We start from the raw sequence: 22,770 nt of genomic DNA on the forward strand, positions 1-22,770 counted from the left end.
CAATTTCCTGGGTAAGATGGTGAACGCACCAATTAGAAACAATGCAATAATAGACCTTCTGATTACTAACACTACAGACTTAATTGCGGATGTAGAAATATGGGGAAACTTAAGAAACAGTGACCATAGGTCAATTCGTTTCAGTATAAATCATAGAAATAGGAAACAGAAGGGTTATACAAGGACACTGAATTTCAAAAGAGACAATTTCCCTAAACTGTGCTCTATGCTAGATGGTAATAAATGGGATAAAACCCTAGGAACAAAGAACACGGAGGAAAAATGGGAGTGCTTTAAGAACATACTAAAAAAAGGTATTGGCCAGTGCATTCCAACGGGGAATACATTTAAAAGACCTAGAATGAACCCTGTGTGGCTAAACTCCAACATGAAAATGCATATAAAAACTAAAGAAAAGGCCTTCAAAAATTCAAGGCTGAGGGGTCATTAACAGCATTCCAAAATTACAAAGAATGCAAAAAGAATTGTAAGAGTGAAATTAGGGTGGCTAAAATAGAACATGAAAGACACATAGCAGAAGAGAGTAAAAAAAAAAAAACCCCAAGAAAATCTTTAAGTATATAAAAGAAAGTGAGGCCAGAACACATTGGTCCCATAAAGGACGACGAAGGGAATCTGGCTACAAAGAACAGAGAGAAGGCAAAGGTGCTAAAAAAAATTATTTCCCTCAGTTTTCACAAAGGAATGGGGGGGGGGGTACATTAACCCAGCTTGTAATGTTAAAGCTTATAAGATGTCACAGGAAGCACCCTCATGGTTAACAGAAGACAGACTCAGAACTAGACTTGAAAAACTTAACATAAATAAGTCACCGGGACCAGATGGCTTACACCCAAGGGTCCTTAAGGAACTAAGCCAGGTGATAGCCAGAGCATTGTTCCTAATTTTTATGGATAGTCTACTGACGGGAATGGTACCAGCAGATTGGAAAAAAGCCAATGTGGTACCAATATTTAAAAAAGGGCTGAGATATATTCCGAGGAACTACAGGCCGGTTAGCCTAACATCAATAGTCTGGAAGATATTGGAGGGGATGATAAGGGACTATATACAAGACTCTAGTAATGAAAACAGTATTATTAGTAGTAATCAGCATGGATTCATGAAAATCACTCTTGCCAGACCAATCTATTAACCTTCTATGAAGAAGTGAGCTGCCATCTAGATAAAGGAAGGCCTGTAGATGTGGTGTATCTGGATTTTGCAAAGGCATTTCATACAGTTCCCCACAAACGTTTACTGTACAAACTAATCTACGTAGGTATGGACCTTAGAGTGAGTACCTGGATTAAAAGCTGGCTGCAGAAGGGAGTCCAAAGGATGGTGATAAATGGGGAGTACTCAGAATGGTCTGGTGTGGAAAGTGGGGCCCCCCAAGGATCGGTCCTTGGACCAATCCTATTTTATTTATTTATAAACAACTTAGAGGATAAACAGCACAATCTCCGTATTTGCGGATAATGCTAAATTAAGCAGGGCAATACCATCTATGCAGGATGTGGTAAATCTTACAGGATGACCTGAACAAAACAATGGTGTGGGCATTTACATGGCAAATGAGGTTTAATGTTAAAAAATGTAAGGTGATGCATGTGGGTGCCAGAAATACGAGCGCAAGTTACTCGCTAGGGGGAGAACCTCTGGGATAATCTAAGATTGAAAAGGATCTGGGGGTTCTAGTAGACAACAAGCTCAGCAATAAGGATGATCGAACTTTTGAAAAGTTCGGTTCGGCCAGAACACCCGAACTACCCGAAAGTTCGGCCCGGATTTAAGAAACCCCATTGAAATCAATGGACCCGAACTTCGGTAATCAAAAAACACCATTTTAAAGCCATAAAACCCAATAAATGCCCCTAAAAAGTGCCTAGGGTTCTGGGTCATGCCCCAGGGACTATGAATCACACAAAAAAAAAGTTCTTAAAAATTTTCATTTTTGAAAAAAAGCCAATTATTGAAAAAAAAAAAAATAAATAAAAAAAGAGATTTGGATTTCGTATCTGGGGGGTCTAAAAGTGTACATGTGAAGTTTCAGCTCTGTAGCATGTCCAGAACCAGAAAAAAAAAGATCGTTTGTATTTTGTCACTTATAGAACAGGGATATGGCTCCGCTCTTTTCACACCTTGCCGGTTTAATAGCAGGCGTTTTTTGGGCATTTTTTTGGGGTTCTTTTGATGCAGGAAAAACATCCGAACTTGTGTATACGGGTATATATACCACTATACACAAGTTCAGATGTTTTGCCTGCCTCCAAAGAACCCAAAAAAATGCACAAAAAAACTCTAGCGCCAAAAAAAAAAACGCCCAGGTGTGTTGTTGCAGGCATTTTTTTGAGGTTTTTGGAGGCAGGCAAAACATCTGAACTTGTGTATAGTGGTGTATATACACACCTAGACATATATAGGTGTGATAGGAGCAGAAATATATTGGTGTTAATTATTTCATTAGCACAAGTAGTTTTTTCTGCTTCTTTCACACCTATATATGTGCAGGGGTATATATACAGACATTGGTGTGTATATATACCCCCTATACACATGTTCAGATGTCATTTATGACTCCAAACATGTGCTCAAAAAAGCACTAGCAACGCCTGCAGCCAAAAATGCTGGCGGCGGCGAAGCCATATCCCTGGTCTGAAAGTGACTTCAGAGAAAATAGCTTTTCTCTATAGCGGTCACCCTGACATGGAAGGGTTCGGTCACCCTGACATGGAAGGGTTCGGTCACCCTGACATGGAAGGGTTCGGTCACCCTGACATGGAAGGATTCGGTCACCCTGCCATAGCAGTCACTGTCAGACAGTTAACTCTACACTACACTATGGTCACCCTGACATGGAAGGGTTCGGCCACCCTGACATGGATGAGTTCGGTCACCCTGGCATAGCAGAGTCAGTTAACCCTACACTACACTACGGTCACCCTGGCACTTCACACTTTCCCTACAGAAACTAAATTTTTGCATCTAACTAAAGTGTAAAAAAGCACTCTAACTACACTAGATATCCCTTTCCTCACACTAATAAATGCTAAATGACACTTTGTAACACATTGTAACAGAACAGCATTCCACTCTCTTTCATGTCCCGTACAAGAATGCTAGGAATTTGGCGGGGGCTATCTTATATACTGGGGGGCGTATTCACTAATGATTGGACTATGGACTCCCTAGTCACTCCAATCACATTCCTAGCATTCTTCTGCCCCCTCAATTGGCTTTTACTAATGGTTCTGGTCCAATCACGGGCTTTTAAAGCCCATTTCCTGTCCCATTGCATTTTGGACGGTTCTGGTTGCCGAATTCTGAACTTTTTGAGCAAAAATTTCTAAATTCGGCCGAACCTCGAACACCCAATGTTCGGGCCGAACCGATGGTCGACCCGAACCGTTCGATCATCCCTACTCAGCAATGGCATGCAATGCCAAGCTGCTGCAAGCAAAGCCAACAGAATAATGGCATGTATAAAAAAGGAAATTTACTCCAGAGATAAAACAATAATTCTCCCTCTCTACAAGACTCTGGTCCAGCCACATCTGGAGTATTCCGTTCAGTTCTGGGCACCGGTCCTCAGGAAGGATGTGCTGGAACTGGAGAGAGTCCAGAGAAGGCCAACAAAGATAATAAAGGGACTGGAGGATCTAATACTAGTGACCCTAGCATAGGGAACAAACAATTCAGTGAAAGGGAATACTAAAGGAGAGGTTTATAATGTCGGATGAAAAAAATCACAAAATTTTGGGAACACATTCTTCTTTAGTATAGGTATATAGACGACGTGATATTTTTCTGGACTGGGCCAATTCACGATCTATATACATTTAGAAAAGCACGAGATACTAATCCCTTTAATCTCCAGTTCACCATGTACCATAATGCCGAAGAGATTCCCTTCTTAGACATCACGATTAGAAAACATCATGACGGTTCAATTGAGACTACGCTATTTTGAAAACCGACAGCCAGGAATACTCTACTACATGCGGACAGTTTCCACCTCAAGCCTCCCCCTGTGGAGTATTACCTTCAGATAATACCTAAGGTTATGTCGTATCTGCTCACAGGATGAGGAGTTCAAACTCCAAGCAGATTTACTAAGGAGAAGATTGGAGGCGAGAGGATACTCCAAAAACTGCCTTAAGAGAGCGTTTAGCAAAGTTAGGGGATATACACGTGATGAGGCACTGTTTGGACAGCGCAAAAAGACCACCCTGGAAACAGTTCGATTGATTACCACCTTCAATAAAGAGCATCCAAAAACATGGGAGATCCTACAAAAACCTTGATCTCTTTAAAACCAATGACTCCATTCTCAACAAACACATTAGTACATACCCTGAAATTACTTTCTGCAGGGCCACATCTCTTCCCGATAAGTTTATTCATAGCCACTATAGTGATGAAGATTGGGTCCACTAATCGGTTCATCAAATGAATGGCACCTGGAAATGTGGAAAATTTGATTTTTGTCCCTGGATTTACGAAAACAAGGCTATGTATCTTCCCGGTGGGCGCTTGCATACCATCCCTCACTATGTCCACTGCCAGACTATTGAAATTGTGTATGTAATGTTCTGCAGCAGATTCTACGTGGGAAAGACAAAGCGTCAATTTTGGCGATGAATGAAAGACCATATTTACTATGGGAGCAGTAACAAATTATCCACACCTATTGGCCGGCCTATAGCACTGATACACAAATGGGAAACAAATGTAATAAAGTTCGCAGCTCGGGAGAGGATCTTCCCGCACCCTAGGGGTGGAGACTTTGACAAAAGAATCCTCCAACGGGAGGCGAGGTGGATTTCCCTGTTACAGGCTACTCTAGCTCCTGGCCTGAATGAGGCCGTGAGCTTTAAATCATATCTTTAATATTCCACCTGGATGCCTCGCAGCTGCAGTATCTATATGATATGAAATTAATTTAATATGATTTTTTTTTTTTTTTTTTGGGGGTGATCAACAATGTATTTTGAATTTTTTTTGTAAAATAGAGAATGACTGATCAGCATATTTATCACATTAACCTTGATAGTGGAGTTGCTATGTATATACTGTATATTCAATATATTTTCTTTTTCTAGACTAAGGATACTAGGATTGTAAGATAATCTTGTATGGAGTATCTATGGATCCATCAGGTGGAAGGTCGTTTAGGGATATACCTTTTATATGCCAGCATCGCTGGGACTAAGATCAGGAAGCTATCTCACCAATTTATTGCTTATATATGCTGTCAGCAGTGGGACCATTTCTGGAGTATATGGATGTTTCTGGGGGTTTCACTGTTTGGGGCTGTGCATTTGTGCTGATTGCTGCCGTTGGTGGTGGGGGTGGGAGGAGACTCAGCTCTCCCTTTCCTCCTTCCTTTTTCCACTTGGGGACATGATTGTGGGCGGTTGGTCACATGCGAGCTTGCCCCCTGCCCGCTGGATGTCCCATTCGCTGGTTGGTAGAGCGAGTGTGTGAGGACGCCAGAGCGAGGCTTGGTGTGTGAGGACGCCAGAGCGAGGCTTGGTTCCTGTTCCTGCTCTGGGTCCCACAATCCACACACAGCGGTCACAGAGCGGTGGACTGTACGCGAAAACGAGGCTTGCATCCTGCACATGCGCACTCTGCTGGACTGGTTCTGCACTGTGTATGTTGTGGTTTCAGTCTCCCTGGACACCAGAATTTACTGCGCAGGCGCCTTTGATTAAATGAGAGCCGGCGCTCAATCCCAGCTGTTACCACTCAATCTATTTAGAAGTGCTATAAGACCCAATGCCTGTGTATGCTCTGAATGCCATTTGCAGCAGGACATACATGGAAGATGGCGCTGTGGGGAATATAGGTAAAAGAAAAGAGCTTTTTCTTTCTTCTTATATATGGATAGCATTGACTCCCTATGACCCTTTATATGCATATTGTTTGTAGGGTACTTCAAGAAAGGATATATACCCCTATGGGTGAATATTTGTTCTCCACTGCAAAATTCTGTGGTGTTATTGGCTTCAGTGCTCATATTGAGTGTCCGAGATTGTTGGCTCGAAAAGAAGGTACAATACATTATATGTTTGTAATGGGGGTAACATGTTGGTGTGTCGCTATAATTGTTTAAAATATACATACCTCTATTGTCCTATAGGTGGCTAGTGGGTTGCAGGCTTTTGGTCCCATACATATCAGTTCCCCTTTAACAAGGTCTGTCTATGAGGTACATATGAAATAGGGAAGTAGATGGCTGACATGCATCTAGATATTGGTGTTCCCCTGATGGATTCATGGACAAGGTCTCAAATGACAAATCTGTAAGTGTAAAGAATTGTCCTAACAGAGTGAAACATGTATAAAAATGTTCTCTTGTTCCGTGTGAAATATTTTCATGGTTTTAATATATGTCTTTTTTATATTTGTCAGAATTAAAGACTGATTTACAGCTTGGTCTTGATAAAGCTAAGGTTTGCGAAACGCGTCAGCCTACTGGCTGTATTAGATTATAGATGGTGAAGGCGCCTGGTTTTAATGTTTTGGCCCTTGATGTAATGCAAAAACCTGCTGCCCTTTTTTATTTTAATGGTGGTGTGCCAAAAAAATACAAGTACAAATTATAATCTTTATTTTTCAAGTTAAAAAACACAAATCACACGTCATCATTGAAACTTACAGTGACATCCAGAGCAAACATATATAACCGTACATCACAAAAGCAGCATAAAAGGACATGGAACAGACTGGAACAAAAGACACTCTCTGCTGATGGGGAGATAAGGGTAGTCCTATATCCCCCACACAATCACCATGAGGTGGCCCAGTTCCAGTAGTAGAGAGATAATACAGCCAGTAGTAGATAAGTGAAAAAGTAGGCGCTGGTAATCAGTGGTGGTGTTCCAGGTGTGTTAGGGGGTATTAGATTGTCTACACCAATCAATTATGTCCATAAAGATAAACCTCGTTTACCAATAAATCTATAAATAAATGGTGGACTTTAAAATCATCTATAATACCATAATGTGAACAATTCGTAATAACAACCTAGTAAAAAGGTGAAATATTTATCGCTGTGTCTATATAAAATTGGTGACTTTTAGTGATAATAAAATTGCAATTAGTGACACTTGTGTTATAAAACCTTATGTGACATAAAAACGCATGTAATTAGCAATAAAATCTATAAAATCTGTAATTCATTTATATTTTGGTGCAATAGGTGAAAGAAAGTCCGTGGTGATTAAATAAAATCTTCAAAGTGCTTTTGTGCTCCAATTTGTGCTCCTCATAAAATTCAGCAATATTTGCTTCTTACCAGGTGGCTTTAGGCCACAAGGACCTAGATATATAGATATATATATATATAATAGATATATAGATGATTTTAAAGTCCACCATTTATTTATAGATTTATTGGTAAACGAGGTTTATCTTTATGGACATAATTGATTGGTGTAGACAATCTAATACCCCCTAACACACCTGGAACACCACCACTGATTACCAGTGCCTACTTTTTCACTTATCTACTACCGGCATTTGACTGTTCGAAATTTGGCCGAATTTCAAACTTTTTGCTGAACAAGTTCGGAATTCGGCAACCAGAACCGACCAAAATGCAATGGGACAGGAAATGGGCTTTAAAAGCCCGTGATTGGACAAGAACCATGAGTAAAAGCCAATTGAGGGGGCAGGAGGATGCTAGGAATGTGATTGGAGTGACTAGGGGGTCCAGAGGCCAATCATTAGTGAATACACCCCCCAGTATATAAGATAACCCCGCCAAATTCCTAGCATTGTAATACAGGGAGGTGGAAGAGAGTGGAAGCAGTTCTGTTACTTCTGCTTCAAGTGTCATTTAGCAATTATTAGTGTGAGGAAAGGGATATCTAGTGTAGTTAGGGTGCTATTTTCCACTATAGTTAGATTCAAAAATCTAGTTTCTGTAGGGAAAGTGTTAAGTGTCAGGGTGACTGTAGTGTAGTGTAGGGTAAACTGACTCTGACTGCTATGGCAGGGTGACAAAACCCTTCCATGTCAGGGTGACCGCAATAGAAACAAGATTTGTTTCTATTAGAATTGCAATAGAACAGGATAGTGGCTTCGCTTCTGTGACACCCGGCTTTTTGTTGCAGGCGTTTTATTGGGCTTTTTTGTGGACGTGTTTGGAGGCAGGCATTACATCAGAACTTCTGTGTAGGGGTATATATACACACACACATGTATGTATATATACACCTACACACATATAGGTGTGAAAGTAGCAGAACACTATGCCAGCGCTAATGAAATAATTAATAGCCATATGGCTTCGCTCCTAACATAAATACATATAAGTGTGTGTATATATACCCCTATACACAAGTTCTGATGTTATACCTGCCTCCAAAGACGCCCAAAAAATGCCCAAAAAAAACGCCTGCAACAATACACCTGGGCGTTTTTGTAGCAGGCGTTTTTTTTTTGGGCATTTTTTGGGCGTCTTTGGAGGCAGGTATAACATCAGAACTTGTGTATAGGGGTATATATACACACACACTTATATGTATTTATACACATACACACATATACCTGTATGTGTGATAGGAGCGAAGCCATATGGCTGTTAATTATTTCATTAGCGCTGGCATAGTGTTCTGCTACTTTCACACCTATATATGTGTATGTGTATATATACATACATGTGTGTGTATATATATATATATATATATACCCCTACACAGAAGTTCTGATGTCATGCCTGCCTCCAAACACGTCCACAAAAAAAGCCCAATAAAACGCCTGCAACAAAAAGCCTGGTGTCACAGGGGCGAAGCCAGCATCCTGTTCTATTGCAATTCTAATAGAAACAAACTTTTTTTCTGGTTCTGGACATGCTACAGAGCTGAAACTTTACAGGTACAATTTTTAGACCCCCCAGATACTAAATCCAAAGAAATCTCATTTTTTTTCAATAATTGGCTCTCTATCAAAAACGACAATTTTTAAGAACTTTTTTTGTGTTATTAATAGTCCCTGGGGCATGACCAAGAACCCTAGGCACTTTTTAGGGGCATTTATTGGGTTTTAGGGCTTCAAAATGGTGTTTTTTGATTACCGAAGTTCGGGTCCCATTGATTTCAATGGGGTTCTGAAATCCGGGCCCAACTTTCGGGAAGTTCGGGTGTTCTGGTCGATCATCCCTACTGGCTGTATTATCTCTCTACTACTGGAACTGGGCCACCTCATGGTGTTTGTGTGGGGGATATAGGACTACCCTTATCTCCTCATCAGCAGCTTTTGTTCCAGTTTGTTCCATGTCCTTTTAAGGAATATTCTTATAATGAGTTATACATTTTACCATATAAGTGTTGTATTTTATTGTCCATAAATGGTTTTAACATATAATATTAACATGAATTGTTTGTTTAATATTATAATTTTTTGTTTCACGATGGAAATTATATTAGTGTGACATTTTATTAATGTTGGCATTTCAGTATATGACTGGCGTCCGGCAAGCTATCCGGTTAGATTACATCGCTATAGTCTATATTTATATATTTTTTCCAGCAGCCAGATTGTAATTAGCCAATTCTTTCATTAGTCGACATCTCCGATTCTTATATGACACTTCCGGTGTCTGTAAATCAAGAGCGGGGGTCAGGCCGGGCTGGGAGGTATTGAGATTTGGCTTTTCTGGTGTTTACTTCAGCTGTACAAGTGATGGTGTCCTTCCGGTTGACTTGCAGGAATGCTGATTGGTTTAGGGCCGTGCAGAGCGGTGTATTAATGGGCCGTGAGCGTCGTCCTGGTCACGCCCCCAGTTGAAGTCGGATATGACGAAACGCGTTGGGGCGTGACCAGACGACGCATCCGGCAACACGTACGAGGCGGAGAAGCAACCCGGAACTAGCTGTGCTGGCGCGGATTCAGTCTTCAGTGAGCATCGGCTGTTTCCTCACTGTCACATTATTATGATGTGCCTATTTTTTCGCTACCAAACGTGAGTGCAACTTGTTTTATATACCTAATAAACGTGATTGAGACATATTACACTAGTGGAGGTATTCTTATGCTTACATGTTCTTAGTGGAGGTATTCTTATGCTTACATGTTGTGCGGCTGATGAGGAGTATACTAAGAGGAGGGGACAACGAACCAGAAACAAAGTGGACTACACATGTCATTTCATGGTTCCTGCTGGTACCAGGTAAAACCCATGCAATTTCCGCTCATTTGTGAGAATAAATGAGCAACAGGGTCTGGTGAGTTTCCACTTCTTCTGATATTACCCCCGGCACTTGGTGGTGGAAATTGAGGTGATCATGGTAGACTGCACGATTTATTGGCTGTTTATTGGACTTTCTGCATTTCATTCATTTTTTGAAAGGACTATGGGACGATTTCAGTGATTTTCAGTGATTTTAAGTGATTTTAGTGTTTTATTTTATTTATTGCTCACTGGTCACTTTGATCTCACAGTCCTGTTGAGACAATTATATATTGGATCTTGTGCTACTATCATTTATATATTATATGCCCAATATTACTAACCCCATAGTACCTTCCCCTTGAAGCTCTACCCATAGGGATTCCACCTTTCTCCCTTGCCCCATTAGTTATATCGTCCCTCATAATAACTTGCAGATTGTTCTTGATATATAGGCATACCCCTCCTCCTTTTTTGCCCTCTCTATCTCTACGATAAAGGGAAAACCCCTGGATGTTTGCCAGCCAATCATGAGAGCTGTCAAACCAAGTCTCCGAGATTCCCACAAAATCCTCCTCATACAATAACAGCTCCAGTTCTCCTATCTTGTTGGTCAGACTTCTAGCATTGGTATACAAACCTCGTAATTTAAGTAAAAGCTGTGGTGGGAGAGGGCAGGTTGTGCAGAGGTAAGTGCTGGATGGGGGGGGGGGGGGATATGTGAGAACTGAGAAGGGGAGGATTTTTTCAGAGATGAGAGCTGGCGGGGGGGGGGGGGCGGGGGTGGTAGGTTGTGCAAAGTGAGAGCTGTGGAGGGGGGAATTGGTGCAGAGGTAAGAGAATTGTTGGGGGTGGGTTGAGATGTAGATGGGGGGTGCAGAAGTAAAATGTGGAAGTGGGGAGAGATCAGCTGTGAATGGAACAGAAGGGGTGAATCACAAACTGTCTCCACCATAAGAAAGTGAAAGAACCTTTTAGGCATCTCATTTATATAATCTGTTTAATATGTTTTCTTCTTTATTTTGTGAACTTATAAATCCTTAGAAAATCCACAGCTTTATATTAATACAAAAGTTACTTTATTGAGTATCAGAAGGACATTGGATGGTATTTAGTTAGCAGCAACAGTCTGGTCCACCCAGGATCTGAGGGTGGAGACGCGGGCGTAGACTCCGGGAGAAGATGGAGAGCAGGAAGCGCTGCCAAAGGACACAACACCGGCCAGTCTCCAGGCTCCGTTCCTCTGGCACACAAGGGGTCCACCAGAGTCACCCTGAAAAGGAGCAAAAGGGAGAATTACAGAAGAGTTCTCAAGTAATCATCTGTCATTTGGATGAATCACTTGACGACAACATAATGCTAAAGAGGGTGTGCTTTAACACTCTCATGCTGCATGTATGGATCCATGGACGTCCAACGTTCCTGTGCTGAGAGTTCGCTCTCTGTGTGCTTAAAACACATTGACTGGGCTGTCATAAAAAGCTCCTGTCCCCTAGTTATAGCAACTAGAGTAATAAATGGAACCGACACTTGGATCATGAGAGGCAGAGCAATGTAGTCCATATGTTATTTTTTTATGTTAACATTCATTTGAAAGAAAAGCCGTAACTGATGATGTATTTTATTAGTTCTGGCAGAAAGTGAGGGGAGATTTTTATGAAGGGAGCCATTGGATAGCAGTAACATTTCGAAGGCTTATAACCCTTCCCATCTCTATATAGACTAATGCAATTGTTAGACACACACTGTAAGATGGCCTTATGACAAAATTTCCAATTTTTGGACTTTGTATGGTCCAGGCAAGGTCATCTACACACAATATTGGCACTGCTCAACCACAAAGCCAAGCACTGTGCAGTATTCTTTGACAAAAGAACCTCAAGGGGTCTAAGAAGAGAACTTGAACTCTGTAAAAAAGTAATGAAACACAAATATGAACGATTAAAGGGTCTAAGGAACTCCTCACCACTTAGTTTTACCAACAACAGTGAAGGGTCTAAAAAACTCCCCACCAGATTTCAACAACAGTGATATGTAGAAGATAATCCACCATATCAAACAGAACATAGGACCATCAATGGTGGAGCAAAAAGTTCAGTATTCACTTTTCACTAATTAGGGTTAATTTAATACCAAGGCCTATAATAATATATATATATAATACTCTATGTATGACTGTTAGGCCACATAGACTGTCCTGCCTCATATAAAGCGGCTAGTGATCAACCAATATCGTTTTTTTAAAGCCGATACCGATATTTTGCCCATTGAATATCGGTATCGGCCGATATCGGCTGATATTTTTGTACATTTAAAAAAATGTTTGTTTTTTTTTCCTTGACAGGTACTGTTGTGGAGAGATCTGCGGGTCTAAAAGACCCCCAAACCCCTCCTTTGCACTTAAAAGCATTCAAAATGCCAAGTTTGGCTGTTTTGAATGCTGTCATTATTTGAATTTGGCGCCGAGTACCTGGGAGTGATGGCATGACATCACTTCCGGGATTTTGCGTGGAGACCCGATCAGAGCCAAATGCGGCTTTGATTGGGTCTTCGGCGGCCATGCAGGGTGGTTGCCCGGGTCTCCCGGTGGGACGGGAGAGCCAGGCGAACCTCAGAAGGCGGCGGGAGGGGGACGTCCTTGTAATGACAGTCGATCGGCTTCTCAGCCACATCGGTTGTCAATACAAGACAGCCGACCGTCGGCTATGGAGCGGGGTGATGCCTCTAGCTGCAAGCATCACTCCGGTACAAGCACTTTCCCAAAATATCAGCAATATCGGTAACCTCCGGGGCCGATTCCGATATATCGGGGAAAGTGCATATCGGCCCCCAATATATCGGTATTGCCGATAATTGGTCGATCCCTAAAAGCGACCCACTTTGAAGACATTTGAACCCATAAGCTATTGTTTTGTTCAATTAGATAACTACAGAGAGCAAACACTGGTCAATAGAAAGTCTGTAGGTCATCGTACCATGCAGGAGGAGGCCCCAGAGGCACCAGCACAGATCATGGAGGTCTGGATTCTGGGTAAAAAGTATCTCTGGCACTCAGTGTTGGTCAGAAGAGGAAGAGCCACCTGCTGGAGCTTAGCTGGGGAGGCTAGTGCTGAGAGAGAAAGAGAGAGAAAGGGGTTAATGTAAAGGATGGACAGCAGATCACATATTTAACCCCTAGACATCTCTATGTACAGCCCTCTGTAGAAGACCACGTTATGCCATGTCATTGTGATGCCTGTCCATACCAGACTGAAACTGATATTTTGCCCCATTTTTACTGGAAATTTCTGACGGTTTTTCCAACTTATGAAGCTCCTCCTAGTAATTTCTTTGTTCATTAAAAAAAAAAAAATTAAAATCATATTTTTTTCTACCAAAATCCTAGCATAATACATGAGATCCTTCATGTTACCAGTTCATTGGAGCTTTCTAAGTCACATTTCAATGATCTATTATGTCAGTCTTCATACCTAGGCCCCAATGACTGAAAAGGAAATTGGGAAAATAATTGTACATGTATGATAATAAGTCGTAGTGACCATCCAATGTCCATGAAGAGTCACTTTAATAAAAGGAAAAAGGGCGCCACTAGCCCACCAGTACAGGGGGCCACCAAGGCAATTGCTGTCTGTGAGATCTCTGGGGAGATTCATCATCTCTGTTGATCTTGATGGCCATTGGGACAGATAGTGATGGGAAATCTAAAATTTTAGGGATGCCACTGAAACAGGAAGGGAGAAGAATCGTTTAAGGGGAACACATGTCACAACTGTCTAAGAAGGGATTCTCCTTACTTTACAAATGATTGTCCAATAAGAGGTAATAGGAAGTAAAGGGAAAAACAACAAAAAATATTTGGCTAAAAAAAAACACTTTCATGGAAAAATAGGAGTCTATTAAGGTTGGTTCACTAAGGGTTAAATTGGTTTTAACAGAAACAATGTTAACATTTTAAATCACATTCTTTGACATTGTAATTATAATATTTCATCATTGATGCTTGTAAACAGTTTGCAGGCATCACTTACATAGGAGCCACTGCCTAATGGCACTTTTCCACTGCAAGTACCGGCTCGGCTCTACTCGGCCCTGCTTGGCACTGCTTGGCCCGGTTTGCTTTTCCACTGCTGGTACCGCATGGTACGGTGTTGGAACGGTTCGGTACGGTACGGTATGGTTTGCTTTTCCACTAAAGTAGTACTAAAGTTAAGTGGGTGGGATAACAATGGGGTGGGTGGGATTCTCTGACCAATCAGTGGCTAGTAGTGACTGCATGCAAAGGATTGTGGGATATGGTACCGGGTATGGTACCTGTTGGAACCACAATCGAGTAGGTACTGTTTTTGAGAGCCGTACCGTTCGGTTCCATGCAGTGGAAAAGCGCCGCCGTGCCGTACCATACCGAACCGTTCCTACACTATACCATGCGGTACCAGCAGTGGAAAAGCACAAAAGTGAGTCGAACCGTTCGGTTCCATGCAGTGGAAAAACGCCATAAGCTCCTGGTGCACAAAGAATGACCCTGATCCTCAAATAATTGCTGAGTCTCACTGACTAGAGCTGTGGGATGGCCACAGCAGCAGAAGAGGACCATGTCAGGTCACCTGTGGCCAGGTGACAACTGCACCCTGTAGGAGGCAGGGGTGAAGCACAAGGTAGTGAACCCAATAGCAGACTGCTGCGGATGGACCGGAGCGTGAGCCCAAGATTCCCCAGGGTGCAGAGTCTAAGACCCAGCAGGTGTTCACCAGAGCCTCTAGTCGTGAGGATGGACTACGCTGCAGCTGGGCCCAGGTCGCAGACCCTGGGGTCCCCCGGGTCATGCTCTGTAGGGAGAGAAGGGAAGCAGCCACTCAGGACACACGGAATGGTGATGGGTACACCGAGGTCGGGGTAACAGGCAGGCGAGGGTAACCAAGGGACAGGCCAAAGGTCATGGTAACAGGCAAACAGGAATAGTCAGAGACAAGCCAAAGTTGGTACACAGAAAGGTAGATCAGCACATGGCAGACAGGAAACAACTAACAAGCACTGTTGAACAGCAAAGCAGACCTGCAGTGCACTGGTTAATATAGACTTCCTGTGATGACCTGGGGTGGGGCAGGAACAGGAAGGAGAAATGATAAAAAGGAACCAGAAGTGAAGTCTGACCTCTAATACAGACATGATGGGACAGGTAAGCTTTGCCAAACTATTGCAAGTCCATGACAGACCAAAGCATATGAGGAATGTCCTAAAATCTTTCATGATTTTTTTAGAACATACCTTGTATGCCCAAGGACTTTAAATGGTTAATACTTTGTATTATTGAAGAAGATCTAATCCCCTTACTGGCAGCATTGGTGTATCCCCATCCGGTGGTGACGCATCTTTCTCCTCCACTGAAGACATCAGAGGAAGCAGCGAGACACACGGAAGACACGTGGTCATTGAGGGTGGCAGGACTGGAAATCTTGATCAGGGCGATGTCATTGGCGTTGGTCTGGGTGCTGTACTAGGGGTGTCTGAAGAACTGAAAAAAAGTTATAATAAGGATTAAAGTTTTTATAGATTTTAGTAAATCAGAATCTACTACTGAACTTGTAATAAATGTCCCTCTGAACCTTCTCAGTTTGTATTTTGAGGCAGATCCTGCTGAAAAGCAAGGAGGAGGAAAAATCCAACATTTTGGGGTGTAAGAATTCCCTTTCTTGAGAATCCACTACTTTCTTCAGAAAGGGGGTACTTACACCTCCGAAACGTTGGGTTCTTCCTCCTCCTCCTCACTCTTTCACCAGGGTCTGGCTCAGCTGTCCTTTCCATTACTCTATTCTGGGTACTGAATTCCTGGATGTATTTCTGAACATCAGCTGCTATATGATTTAGGTGGTGCTCATTGTACCTTTATACAATACATGGATTTTTATTGGTTGGATTTAGCAGCAGAGTGAATACCTATGCTATGTTATGCTTGATGTGATGAGCCATACTTAGATATTTGTACTTATTGTATAATTATATCTATATGTGTAATGCAACTTTATTGCTAAAACATTTCTGTTATGTGATGTGCTTACTCTATATATTTACCATTACACTACAAATATGACCTCCAGAGACTGAGGCATTATGGGATTTGTAGTTTCACTACAGCTAGAGATCCAAGGTAGCCCACTCTGAGGCCAGGTGATGATGGGTGTCCACCAGCCAGGAAATGAGGCGGGGCTCTATCACACTTGCTGCAGCTTCTAACGCACATTGTGAGAAGCTCACAGTGTGCAGTGAAATCAGATGAACCCGTTTCAGTCCAGGAGAGGAGCTGGTACAACTGGGCAAGACTGAAGGGAAGGCTGGAGGTCAGATTTAATGGCTCTCTGGCTTTGGGATGTGGGAGCAAACAAAGCCCTATTTATAAGACCAATTGCAGTCTTGGAGCGCACACCTTGTGCCTAGAAGATCCCTCGTTTGGTAAATCAGAGGATCCCAGTACATTCAGAAATTCTATCATCCAAACTTAAATCTTTTTATTTAAAATGGGCTTTTTTATATTTATTTATATCTATTTATTTATGTATTTGATCTCCTTAAAAAGATGGCAGTATAAACACATTTTCCTATATATCCATGTATGTCAGTATGTGACAGGATGTCACCAAGACAGGAAGTAAATGGAAATCTCCTCTCAGGGGACACACAGAGGAATAAAACCTGAAAAACCTACCCATACTTAACTGTTGAAAACTAAAAAGAAAGTTTTGGAAGAGAGAAAGAAATGTCTTGTAAAGTCTTCTAAACCCTGTCCTATATCTGGGGATATTACAAGTCCCAATCTGTGCTCCATGACCATGCAGGAAGCACGGCCTTTAATGCAATAGGAAATAAGTCCTCCCACCCATACATATATCACTACAATCTCTACATAGGAAGAAAGCTTAGACGTTCCATTGATGACACTCTTTGATCTCATATAAAACTCATAAAAAATGAGAGTTCTCCTTTAGTAATAAGAACTTACTCTGCCGATGGACTTGACCTGGATGGGCTCAGCATTGGAGGACTGGTCGAATTCACCCAGCACCACACGATGGGAAGATCTGGATGGAAGACAAACATGGCAGGTCATTGGTAAATGGTTGGGTGTCGTGTTTGTTTTCAGACCCAACCTTGTTCTCTCTATACATGTGAACATTTAAAATGTCTGACAGAGAAAGGTCACTTCTTCACAGTAATTTAGTAAAGGGTCCAAAACTATACAACTCCTAATACCTACATCTCTATACTTTCTACAAACCTTACCTTCCATTTCTTGAAATATAGAGAGTTTATAGTTATAAATTGTATATAAGGATCTATACTGTCTCCGGTCTATAAACCAGAGGCTCTGGATGGACATTTGGATAAATGGTTCTATATTTAGGATTTGTCTGGTCTGTAAACCAGAGGCTCTGGATTGACAGTTGGATAAATGGTTCTATATTTAGGATGTATCCAGTCTATAAACCAGAGGCTCCGGATGTACAGATTCCCAGTGAAGCATTGCAGAGAACACTGACTTTGTAGTAGAATATTAACCTATAAGACTCACGTGACTGGGCAATGGGCAGCAGTGACAACCCAGAGACTGTTGATGAGGGAGCCGCCACAGTAGTGGAATCCGGTGCTATTCTGTAGAAGAAGAGTCAAGAGATCTTTGCTTTAAATACAGATTATTTTATCTACCCCATAAAGATTCATATCCCCCCCCCCACCTTAGAAAACTGATCCACACCATAGCATAGCAGACCACAGGCAGATAGATGACCAGAAGCTGAACTCCAGGCAGATATAAAATACTCTAATCAATGCAGTTCTGTATTTATTGATCCATCACTAAATGTATTTTGTAGATACAAGCAGAGTGAGCTCCTGAATGTGACGTGGTATCAGCTTTTATCAGTCTCCCTAGAAGAGGTCAATCTTGTGTAATAATAGAGTCTTATTATGTATCTTTTCCGGAGAAAATGCTGCTCCGTTTCACCCGTTCATTGGGTTTCTCCTGGAGAAGAGGAGCGGCCATTCTGGACTCCAACATTTCCCTTCAGCTTCAGATCACATGACTAATTGTCTGAGCAGTCAGACATGCTGCTAACACTGGAAGAATCCCAAAGCAGCCCCTTCAGCCCTCCTATTGTTATCATTTATCCATGCCAGCAAGACTGTAGACTTTTTGGAATATTGATCCATTTTAGAGAGGTTCTGCCTTTGAGGATAGAAGGGGGGGGGGGGCTTCTTCACATACCCCCCTCCCCCTAATGTTTGGCTGTTATCTACCTGGCCCAATCACCTGCTGATCAGCTACTAGGTGCTTCTAAGTGCCATCTTCTACTCCTTCATGTTTTTTAGTGGGATACATTTTCTCACTTACCCTCCCCCCATTTCTTTTCCAAAAGGATTGCCATTGTCACCTACTTCTGCCGTCTTCCACTTTGCTTTTCTAGGACGGCTGTGTTACATTAAACCTTTCAATTTAGAATTGACAGGGAAAATGTTCAGTCATTGAAATTCTAAATTGTGTCCACAGGAAGTCCTAGATTTTGGGGGATGGGGAATGTGTTTGTACTGAGCTCTAGAAATGACATTGAACCCAGAAATGTTTCAATTTAGACAACAAGATAAAAATGTGTTAAGAAACGATCGTACCTGAAGAGACACCTGCCATGGCCAGGAGCCAGAGACGGCATTTTCACCGTTCACAACCCTGGCATAGCCGGAGATAAGAGGCCTGATGGCGGGAACACCGCAACCTAAGAAATACACATTCTTATTATAACTGCCAGTAATACATTGTTACACATTACCATATAACACAACACAATCTCTGTTTGGTCATTAAGTCATGAAGGTGTACTCACCATAGGCTCCGCTAAGCAGGACCAGGCAGGACAGCACCCACAGTGTTGCCATTTTCTGATTTTCTTGGAAATGAGGACAGTTGTAGGATCTGTTCAGCTTATATACACTCAGTCAGCCAATCAGGGGAGAGCTCCAGGCTTGTTATTAGAACAATTTTAGCTCTCCTTATCAGGAAACCTTTACCAAATTCAGATTTTCCACCAACTTGGACTGGAGGAAAAGATATGAGGACACAGGTGTTACAGGAGAACGTCACTTATCAAGACTCTCGCTGAAATCTATAATTAGTCCATGTATCACACTACATCATTTCCACCATATTACATATAGAGTGGATGAGGAACATCTCCAAAATCAATGAATATTGGGGTTCTACAATACAGAATTTTCACCACTAAAAACACACAGATCTTGGAGGCTAAAATCTCACCAACGCTTCTCACATGTCTCCTAATAACTAATTCCTTTTTAGTCAGGACAAAATCCCTAAATTTCCCCAAATTGCGCTCTATGCTCTATATTCAACAGGAGAGAATCCTGGGAACAAAGAACACAGGGGCAAAATGGGAGTGCTTTAAGAACAAACTAAATAAAGGTATTGGCCAGTGCATTCTGTCAAGGATTAAGATATTGTGGGAATCTTGGAGACTTGGTTTGACAGCCCTCATGATTGGCTGGCAAACATCCAGGGGTTTTCCCTTTATCGTAGAGATAGAGTGGGCAAAAAATGAGGAGGGGTATGCCTATATATCAAGAACAATCTGAGGAAACTTAGGAAACAGTGACCATAGGTCAATTGATTTCAGTATTAATTATAGAAATAGGAAACATAAGGGCAATATAAGGACACTGAATTTTAAAAGAGCCAATTTCCCTAAACTGCGCTCTATGCTACATGCTATTAAATAGAATAAAATCCTAGGAACAAAGAATATGGAGGAAAAATGGGAGCGCTATAAGAACATACTAAAAAAAGGTATTGGCTAGTGCATTCCAATGGGGAATACATTTAAAGGGGTCAAATAAACCCTGGGTGGCTAAACTCCAATGTAAAAAAAAAAATAAAAATAAAAGAAAAGGCCTTCAAGAAATACAAAGCAGAGGGGTCATTGGCAGCATTCCAGCACTACAAAGAATGCAATAAGAAATGTAAGAGGGCAATCAAGGTGGCTAAGATAGAACATGAAAGGCACATAGCGGAAGAGAGTAAGAAAAACCCCAAGAAATTCCTTAAGTACATTAATAGTAAGAAAGTGAGGCCAGAACATATTGGCCCCATAAAGGATGATGAAGGGAATCTGGCTATAAAGGGCAGAGGTTCTAAATAAATTCTTCTCCTCAGTCTTCACAAAATAATTGGGGGGATACAGTAACCTAGACTGTAATGTTAAAGTTAATAACACATCACAGGAAGCACCCTCATGGTTAACAGAAGACTCAGAACTAGACTCCAAAAACTTAACATAAATAAGTCCCTGGGATCAGATGGCTTACAGCCGAGGGTCCTTAACCACTTGCCGATCAGCCACTTCCTATATGCGGTAGCAGGTCAGCAGGTTCCTCCGAATCGCCGTACCTGTATGGCGGTTCGCGGGAGCGAACCTGAGGGCACGCGCGCCGTCCGAGGCATACACGTGCCCACTCGCCAGCGGGGAAGCCGATGCATGGTGCTAGCGGCCGCGATTGCCGATGGGCACCCGCTATCGCTCCCAGTGGAGAGAGAATGGCGGTCTGCTGTTGTAAACACAGCAGACCGTTGTTCTCTCAGGAATCAATACAGAGCTCCTGTGTTTAGGAACACAGGTCTCTGTGTTGATTTTAAAAGCCCATTTCCCTCACAGTTAGAAAACACTCCCCTGGGCTCACATTTAACCCTTTGATCACCCCTGGTGTTAACCCCTTCCCTGCCCGGGTCATTAGTACAGTAACAGTGCATATTTTTAGCACTGAATTTTTATAGTAATGTCACTGGTCCCCCCAAAAGTGTCAAAAATGTCAGTTAGGTGTCCGATCTGTCCGCCGCAATGTTGCAGTCCTGCTAAAAATCGTTGATACTAGTAAAAAAATTAAATAAATAAAAATGACATAAATCTTTCCCCTAGTTTGTAGACGTGATAACTTTTGCACAAACCAATCAATATACACTTATTAGAATTTTTTTACCGAAAATATGTAGCAGAATACAAATTGGCCTAAAATTATGAAAAATTAGATTTTCAAATTTTTTTGGGGGAATGTTATATAGCAGAATGTGAAAAAAAAATATATAAGAATTGTCACTTTTTTTTGTTAATAGCCCAAAAAAAAAAAAAAAAAAATTGCCGAGGTGATCAAATATCACCAAAAGAAAGCTCTATTTGTGTGAAGAAAAAGGACATCAATTTTATTTGGGTACAGCGTTGCATGACCGCGCAATTGTCAAATAACGCAGTGCCGAATCGCAAAAATTGGCCTAGTCATTGAGGAGGAAAATCTTCTGGTCCACAAGTGGTTAAGGAACTCAGACAGGTCATAGCCAGGCCATTGTTCCTCATTTTTAAGGTCAGTCTATTGGGGAATGGTACCAGCTGATTGGAGAAAAGCCAATGTGGTACCAATATTTAAAAAAGGGCGGAGATATATCCCAGGGGGAATTACAGGCCGGTCAGCCTAACATCAATAGTCTGCAAGATTTTGGAAGGGATGTTAAGGGACCACATACAAGACTTAAGTAATGAAATCTGTATTATTAGTAGTAATCAGCATGGATTCATGAAAATCGTTCTTGCCAAACCATTCTATTAACCTTGTATGATGAAGTGAGTTGCCATCTAGATAAAGGAAGGCCTGTGGATGTGGTGTATCTGGATAAAGGAAGGCCTGTGGATGTGGTGTATCAGGATAAAGGAAGGCCTGTGGATGTGGTGTATCTGGATAAAGGAAGGCCTGTGGATGTGGTGTATCTGTATAAAGGAAGGCCTGTGGATGTGGTGTACCTAGATAAAGGAAGGCCTGTGGATGTGGTGTATCTGGCTAAAGGAAGGCCTATGGATGTGGTGTATCTGGATAAAGGAAGGCCTGTGGATGTGGTGTATCTGGATAAAGGAAGGCCTGAGGATGTGGTGTATCTGGATAAAGGAAGGTCTGTGGATGTGGTGTACCTAGATAAAGGAAGGCCTGTGGATGTGGTGTATCTGGCTAAAGGAAGGCCTATGGATGTGGTGTATCTGGATAAAGGAAGGCCTGTGGATGTGGTGTACCTAGATAAAGGAAGGCCTGTTGATGTGGTGTATCTGGCTAAAGGAAGGCCTATGGATGTGGTGTATCTGGATAAAGGAAGGCCTGTGGATGTGGTGTATCTGGATAAAGGAAGGCCTGTGGATGTGGTGTATCTGGATAAAGGAAGGCCTGTGGATGTGGTGTATCTGGATAAAGGAAGGCCTGTGGATGTGGTGTATCTGGATAAAGGAAGGCCTGAGGATGTGGTGTATCTGGATAAATGAAGGTCTGTGGATGTGGTGTATCTGGATAAAGGAAAGCCTGTGGATGTGGTGTATCTGGATAAAGGAAGGCCTGTGGATGTGGTGTATCTGGATAAAGGAAGGCCTGTGGATGTGGTGTATCTGGATAAAGGAAGGCCTGTGGATGTGGTGTATCTGGATAAAGGAAGGCCTGAGGATGTGGTGTATCTGGATAAAGGAAGGTCTGTGGATGTGGTGTATCTGGATAAAGGAAGG

The 22,770-nt window shown here is 42.0% G+C and overlaps 1 pseudogene across 1 annotated transcript; it reads right to left on the bottom strand.

Moving 5' to 3' along the window:
* Nucleotides 1-11,294: 11,294 nt before the first annotated feature.
* On the bottom strand, nucleotides 11,295-19,113 carry LOC309559581 (chymotrypsinogen A-like; annotated as a pseudogene). Its single transcript, XR_014226135.1, has 7 exons — nucleotides 19,054-19,113; nucleotides 18,842-18,945; nucleotides 17,748-17,827; nucleotides 17,178-17,256; nucleotides 15,515-15,695; nucleotides 13,159-13,292; nucleotides 11,295-11,456 (listed from the first exon to the last, which is right to left on the bottom strand). The product of XR_014226135.1 is annotated as a chymotrypsinogen A-like (transcript).
* Nucleotides 19,114-22,770: the final 3,657 nt, after the last annotated feature.

Source organism: Pelophylax lessonae (assembly GCF_965119305.1).
Source record: "Pelophylax lessonae genome assembly, chromosome: 1".
NCBI lineage: Eukaryota > Metazoa > Chordata > Amphibia > Anura > Ranidae > Pelophylax > Pelophylax lessonae.